This window comes from Rhodamnia argentea, chromosome 3 (genome assembly GCF_020921035.1).
Source record: "Rhodamnia argentea isolate NSW1041297 chromosome 3, ASM2092103v1, whole genome shotgun sequence".
Classification (NCBI taxonomy): domain Eukaryota; kingdom Viridiplantae; phylum Streptophyta; class Magnoliopsida; order Myrtales; family Myrtaceae; genus Rhodamnia; species Rhodamnia argentea.
In genome coordinates, this window is record NC_063152.1 from 5,050,159 (window position 1) to 5,057,790 (window position 7,632).

General features: G+C 37.0%; 1 pseudogene; it reads right to left on the reverse strand.

Annotated features, from left to right (window-relative positions):
• Window positions 1–330: 330 nt before the first annotated feature.
• Window positions 331–3,166, reverse strand: LOC115757333 (annotated as a pseudogene).
• Window positions 3,167–7,632: the final 4,466 nt, after the last annotated feature.

Genomic DNA, 7,632 nt, shown 5'->3' on the forward strand with positions numbered 1-7,632 from the left:
AATATACGGTATCAATCAGTATCAAGGTATCTTCATCATATTAATCACAGATAACCATATCTCCAACACATAGCATTAGGAAGAATGAGCAAAGCTCCTACCCCTTTTTAACTCTCTAGGTCAAGAACGTAAAATGCATTATCGTAAAGAGAAAATAAAATCATTCATGGGATAGAAAATTCAAAAGAGATTTCTTAGGGAAAATCTCATAAAAAAAAAAGCACCAATACCCCGAAATATCGTGCCATAAAAAACACTAAACTTATATCAATGTGATAAATATATTCTCCGTCAAAGTTCCATCTAAGATTTGGCCCACAACAAATTTTACATGTAGTTTACATGAATAACGGCATGTAAACAGAAACGATTATATGACGGGATTTTAGTATAGCGAAAACCACATTTCATGCACCATACAATTCACTGAAATCTCCAAACATTCCGACTTATTGAAATCACAACAGAACACACAAAAACTCTCTTAAAGGAAAGGACCATTACTCATTTTTCACAACCCTTCAGTGTAAGCCACTCCAGTGGACTTCAACCAAGTCCCGCCTTGAATCAGGCCGGCCACAGTGAACATCTCCGCCTCCGCCTTGGTGATGTTTTTTTGATAACCCTTCCATTGAACCCTGTATTTTGTTCCCGCGCCCTTTCCGTAGTTCACGTAATCCCCGTTGTACAAAGTGTCGAGGGCGAAGTTCTTGTCCCACTCTGACCGCCCTGCGGGATCAATGTGATCACTAATGTTTGATTCCATCACCAGAGTCCTAGAGTACATCTTCCAAGGCCGGCCCAGAGATGACTTGACCGAGCCCTTGACGGGCTCGAGATCGGAGCTCGGGATCACTTGGCAGTTCTGGATCCAGATCCCTCTGTTTGAGTTTTGGTCGGTATGGCCTTGGGCCGTGACCATGGTGGACTGGCCGCTCATGGGCTTCCGTGACACAAGCTTGCAGTTCTGGAACAAGACAGCCGAATCGCCGAAAATGAAGTCCACTATGACCGTGAAGTAGCAGTCACGATAGAACTGGCGGCAGCTGTGAGTGTAGAGGGTGTCTTGGTAGGCGTTGATGCAGCACCGGTTGATGACCGACTTGTCTGCGCTTACACTAAAGGCGACCGCCTGTTTTTTCTCCGGCCCCGCAGTGTTGTTGAACCGTATGTCCTGGGCCACGAATCCTGCGCGGGTTGCAGTCGGACATTTTACAGATTATGTAGAGAAAAAACTATACTATATGATCGGGTTCATCACTCGCTATTTCAAAGTGCCATAATAAATTAAGAAAAATGCTTCCCCGACAGTAGTGTCGGGGACAGTACAATCTCATCCGTAGATCCATATACCATCAGAGCATGTTTTGCATAAAGCATTCATTGATCGAAAAATCGAGTGGTCAGAAATAGCTAATAGTACTATTAGACTGTTAGGTTAGTAGCTCTCATAATTTAACCATCAAATACCAACAGCCGTGGATTTGAATGTCGTTGCACCGTCAACGACATTAAGGCTGCCAGTGATCACAGTCAAATTCATGCCATCGCCAACTAGCATGATGTTTGTCTGGTTATTGGCCACCTCCACATTCTTCTTGTATGTGCCTTGCTTCACATAAATAACGTACCAGTCCTCGGCATTGGTAGGAGCGGCTGCGATCGCCTCTTGCACTGTCTTGTACTTCCCACTTCCGTCCTTCGCCACCACCACATCGGCCTTAATAGCGTTCGCTGGAGATTGCAGAAGACGACGATCTTTTCCCGTGACCCATGATGGGAAATCGCTGATCAAGGACTCAAGGGCATCTGGTTTTCGTCCTTCAGGATATGCAGTAGAAACAAACATGGCTAGAGAAGTTCTTGCCCTCGATATCAAGTCACTGACAATGGGCTCAATCGATGTTTTAGCCGACGACGAGCCTTTGAACCCGTCCAAGCAGGTGACGTAATTTGTGTTTGAACAGCTCAGCCATGTATGGACGTCCGCAGGTGACTGAGTAGAGAAAACGTTTTTGATTGAGTTAATTCAAATCGAGGAAAGTATTGATTTGGAAGTCTGTAAGTCCGTGGGTTATGAATTTTATGACTCTTATGCTAACAAAAAGGAAGGGATAAGGACACTATATGTGCCATAACTTTCATACAACGTTTACTTGAATGTCATAACTTTATTTTCAACTACTAAATAATTATTATTTTGAAAGACCATCACTTTAGTGCCATAATTCTGAATTGATCATTTAAGTGTCAAATTTTTTTAAAAATATTCAGCCAAGTGCCGGAAATCCAATGTGCTATAGCACTTGTGGTGAATATCTTTAAAAAGTTATGATACTCAAATGATTAGTTGAAAAGTCATATCGCACTCGAGTGACAAAAATAAAAGTTATGGTACTCAAATACGAGTTGTACATAAGTTATGACACTTCAGTAAAATAAAAAAAAAATATGATACTCAAGTGAGCAACGTAGGAAATTTATAGCACTTATGATGTTGTTTTCCAAGTAAGGGGAAAATTGTCAAAAAAATTGTGAACTTTTTGCACTTTTGCCAATTCAATACTAAACCATTTAAGTTTTCCATTTGAGTCCTAAACCTTCTCACTTTTTTGTTAGTTGAGTCTTATTAGCCATAAATCACTTATGTGACTGCTAGTCGCAATAAGTTTAGGACTTTTTTTTGACAATTTTCCCTAAAATAAATGGTGAATAACCCAATTGATTACCTTTTGTTATTGAAGACTCCTTATAGTCTTCTAATCTATCCACAGACATTTCCATCAACTCAACGCAATCAGCCAAAGCCGCTTCTTCTCTAGGATGATTCACCCGGCGGCGAACATCCTTCATGGCGTCTATAGCATATTCCGTGCAGATCGCCATCTTTCTCACAAACACTTAGAGGAACTTGTTGTCGCTCACGAACGAGGCCGCACCATAGGGGACGATTTCCGAAACCATGGCTCGGCATTGAGCCTGATCTTCGGCCTTGCCACAGATACGAACAAGAGGGGCCTTAGCTAAATCGCTGGTCTTGATCAAGTGGTCTGTGATAATGGCAGCTGAAAAGATGATTGCAATTAAGGAGAAAATCAGATAGACACTTTTGTTATGAGAGGTCCGGGTGTTTAGTAATGGCTGAGCGGAGATTGCCATCCTGAGGAGTGACTTACTTCTTGTGCATTACATCCATGTAGAGTCTTTATATAGAGAAGATGAACACCCTATATGACAGATGATAATTAATATTTTAATATTTAGTACGTTTGTTTCTGCAGAAAAAGTTAAAGTGGCAATTGAGATTACTCAGCTTTAAATTATTTAATTGGCGCCGTCGCTTATTTTGGCCATTCAATTTTCAAAGGGTTACAAATTTTTCCTATTAGTGGGAGAGGAAGAGGATAACATGAAATAAGAACAGCTCCTGCCCCGTTTGAACTCTCTGGATTAAGAAAATATGACGTAGAATCAAAGAGAGAAAAAAAAAACGATTCATTCATGGGATGGAAAAGAGTTAATCACATTTTTTCCCTTTTTTTTTTTTTACCTTTTATACTTAACCCAATCTACTTCGTATAGATGGAAAAAAATGATGTTCAAAGTAGGGCATAATACCCTAAAAACCACAAACTTTAGATCTAGTCCTAATTATATCATGAACTTTTTTTTGTATTCCATGAAAAACGCGCTACTTTAGGTTTGTCTCAATTCTACCATCTAGTCCAAATTTCACCCTAAAATTTTTTCAGAAAACTCACCAACCTCTACTTAAGTCACAAATCTGCTCCCGTTAACCCTCCATTGGAAATTTTGATTGAAAACCAAGAGATGGAAAACTTGAAAGCACGAGTTGTTCGAGCATTCCGAGCATAAACTTTCCAACTACGAGAAATGGAACACTCCCGAGCACGACAGATTGAAGACCGAGCACAAAATCAAAGATCCCCGAGCGAGATGGAATGAATACTCTCCTTAGAGTAAGAGCAGATGAAGTTGCTCTATTTGTTACCTAAATTTTAAATCCAACAAGACGCTTGGACTAATATGGAAATCCATCTCCATAAGACATATTCTTGGATATACAATTTTGAGGAAAACTATAGCAAAGATGTAGAAATGCCACGTAAGATCACTAATGGTGATTTTGGATAGAGAGTTAACGGGGTAGATTCGGAAGTCAAGTAAAACTTCTTCATTTTTTATGATGCAAAAAAAAAAAAAAATCAGGGTAAAATTGAAACTAAACCTAAAGCTGGAGTATTTTTATGAAAAAAAAAAATTTTAGAGTAGTATTGGGATTGAACATAAAGTTTGAATTTTTTATGAGACAAAAAAATTTAGGGTGAAATTGGTACTAGAGTTATAGTTGGAAGGATTTTAGGGTATTAGGCCCTCAAAGTCAAGGGCAACTGGACCGGTTCAATCTAGGAATCGAACCAAATAGATCTTATCCGACTGGTTATAGGCCAGCTTGGTCCTCGGATAAAACATTTGAGAACCAACAATGACCAACTCAGCTCCCAGATAGAACTAGTTTTGAATAAGGAACCGTCGATTATATACCCCTTCCCGGTTTCAGTGGGCTCAAAACCAACCATAAATATCTTGTATTTAAAACACTTTCTACTTTCTTATGTTGAAGTACTATATTTGGTCCTAGGGATAACTACCAAAAAAGTTCTTAGAATATTGTAATTATGCCAATTGAGTCCTAAACCTCTTTATTGTACCAATTGAATATTTAAAATTGTCCAAATTTGCCAATAAATCCATTTGGCCAATTGTAGCTAAAAATTGCTAATGCGGACTTTGGCTGTTTTACGTGACATGATTGGTGCTAATGTGGATAATATTAATAAATTTTTAAATTTTCTTTTATTCATTTTTAATCTTTTTTCCATTTTTTTTTTTCTCCTTTTATTTTGATTGGCGAGGGCCTGTAATCACATGCAATTGAAATAGACAAGAAAAAGGTAGGCTAGTTGTGAGATTGTTTGGTTCTTTGATCCAAAGACTGGGAACCGATTTTAATAGGGTTATTTCCAGGTTTTGTCTTACCCATCTTGTGATTAATCACCCCTTACTTCAAAGCACATTTGACGTCGAGTCCTTTCATGAGTTTTTATTTGATTCATCAACTCATGCTTTTTCTTTTTAAGGAGACATCATTGGGCTACATTTTTTTTCCCGTGGAAAAATGAGAATTTTGTAGCTCTTGAAAAGCAAGATTACTAAGGGTAAAATTTTTTTTTCCTCTGCTAGAGTTTTCTCCCCCTTCCCTTTCCTTGAAGGAACTGCCGCCAAGCTGTCTTTGAGTGGGACTTCCCTCTTTCTCCCTTTCCCTTCCTGTTTCCTTCTTCCCTCTTTAAAGCTTTCATTTTGTGTGTCAATAAACCTCTGCAGCACATTTTAGATGAACGCAAAGATCAGTTTAGCCATCCACCTAGTCGATAGCCGTTGAGGAGAATGTTCGTGATGTGGCTCCACAACCTCTCCGAGCTTATGCCCCTCTCCGAGCTTAGGCCGCTCTCTTCTCCCGATTTAAATTTAGGTCAAGATTTGAGGGTTTTACTCTCCCAAACTAGATCTATCTATCAATTTGGGAGTTCTCTATATATTGGATATTTTTTCTTTCAAGTGATTGATGTTGGTGTATTTGCACAATGATGGTGATGAAAATGTTGAACCTAGATGTGCACTGCAAGCCATTATAAATGGAGTGAAATATTGGTGTGTCCTCCTCACTAAATCTGGGGATCGACCTCTGAAATTTTACAATGACAAATTTGTTTTGGAGGAATGAGAGTATTCTTTTAACTGTAGATTGTGCTTTGTTATTTGCTTTCTGGCTTTTGTTTTATTTAGCAATTATTTGAAATTTGCTAGACTTAGAATATGTAACTCGCGACTTTTATTATGATATATGAACAACATCTTTCTTTTGATCAAAAAAAAAAAAAAAAAAAAAGAAGAAGAAGCAAGAGTACTATATAAAAAAAAGGAAAAACCAACAAAAATAATCCAAATTATGCGTCCGATGACACATTTATCCTAAAATTTTTTTGTAACATCAAAAATCCCAAACCATGCCCATTATAATACATTTTCCCTAAACTTTTTCTTTTGATAAAAAAAACCCTCTATCTTGTACTTTTGTGACCCATATTCTCTTAGTCAAAGTTTTGTCGGATGATTTTTCAGCCAAAACAACATGATTTTTATTTCACTTAAGTCACATGGACACCATATCTACTTAAGTCATGTGGCATCATGTCTACACCGTTTGCTTTTCGGCATTCAAATAGGCAAATTTCTGTGGTCCTCATTAACAAAATGTTGATGGAGAGTAAATATGTCACACATGTATAAGATTAAAATTTTTGATGTCATAGAGAAAAGTTGAGGGCAAATAATATCACAATAGGTAAAATTAGGGATTTTTTGTGGCTTTTACCCTTCAAAAAATGATTCCACTTAGGCATATTTGTCGATGCTTGTGAGTCCTCCACCTATTCTCTATCATAATGACCGCAAACCTTTGCGAAAGCATTATCGTCATATTGATGTTTAACTCTATGGTATATTGAGAGTTACCTTTCCCTTTTCTTTAATTTGGCCAGGTATTGAAAGATAACTTTCATAATACTATTTAGTTTATATATATATATATATATATATATATATATATAATGGTTAATACCATAAAAAATCTCAAACTGATACACCTGTGACAAATTTATTCCAAATTATTTTTTTGATCACAAAAAATCCCAAACTGGTACACTTGTGACAAATTTACCCCAAATTATTTTTTTGACCACCAAAAACCCTAAACTGATACTTTTGTGATAAATTTACTCTAAAATAATATTTTTGACCAAGAAAATTCTCAAATTAGTACACCTATAACAAATTTACCCTATGTTAAATTGGATTAACACCACAAAAAATTTCAATTTAATAAACTTATGACAAACAGAAGGTAAAAATATCAAATTGATACATGCGTGAACTGTCATATGCCATCAAACTTAGCAATTTGATAGTTAGATTTAATGAAAACTAACGGAGAGTAAATTTGCCACAAGTGTACCCGTTTGGGGTAAATTTGTCCAAATATACCAGTTTAGGTTCGTGGTCAAAAAATAATTTGGGTAATTTTCTTTGGATTTTCCGTATTAATCTTATATATAATATAACTATGAAGATATTTTAAAATATCACTATCTCATTAGATAGCATCTCAAGTTAGGTTTTGGGCACCAAACAACTTCAACTCTTTTCGATCTTAGAATAAGCAAGTTATCCTCAATCCTCGCCGGGATTAATGAATGCGAAAGGTAGTTACTTCCTCGTTCATCATGTACAACACAATCTATATGATCTTGGGGAAGTGATGAATGATTGAGTGCATAGAAACATTTGCAGCACTGGGAACATCGTCTTTGCCCATTTTAGAAAGTCTTAACTTTGATTTGCCCTTATTTTTTAAAAACAAAGAAAGAGACAAAGGCCTTACCTCCGATTTGGTTGGTCCAAGGATAATTATCCAGAAAGTCTTAAATATGTTGTATGGTGGCCATTTCATTTCTAAATTTTTCAGTTTTGCTAATTTAGTCATAAACTTTT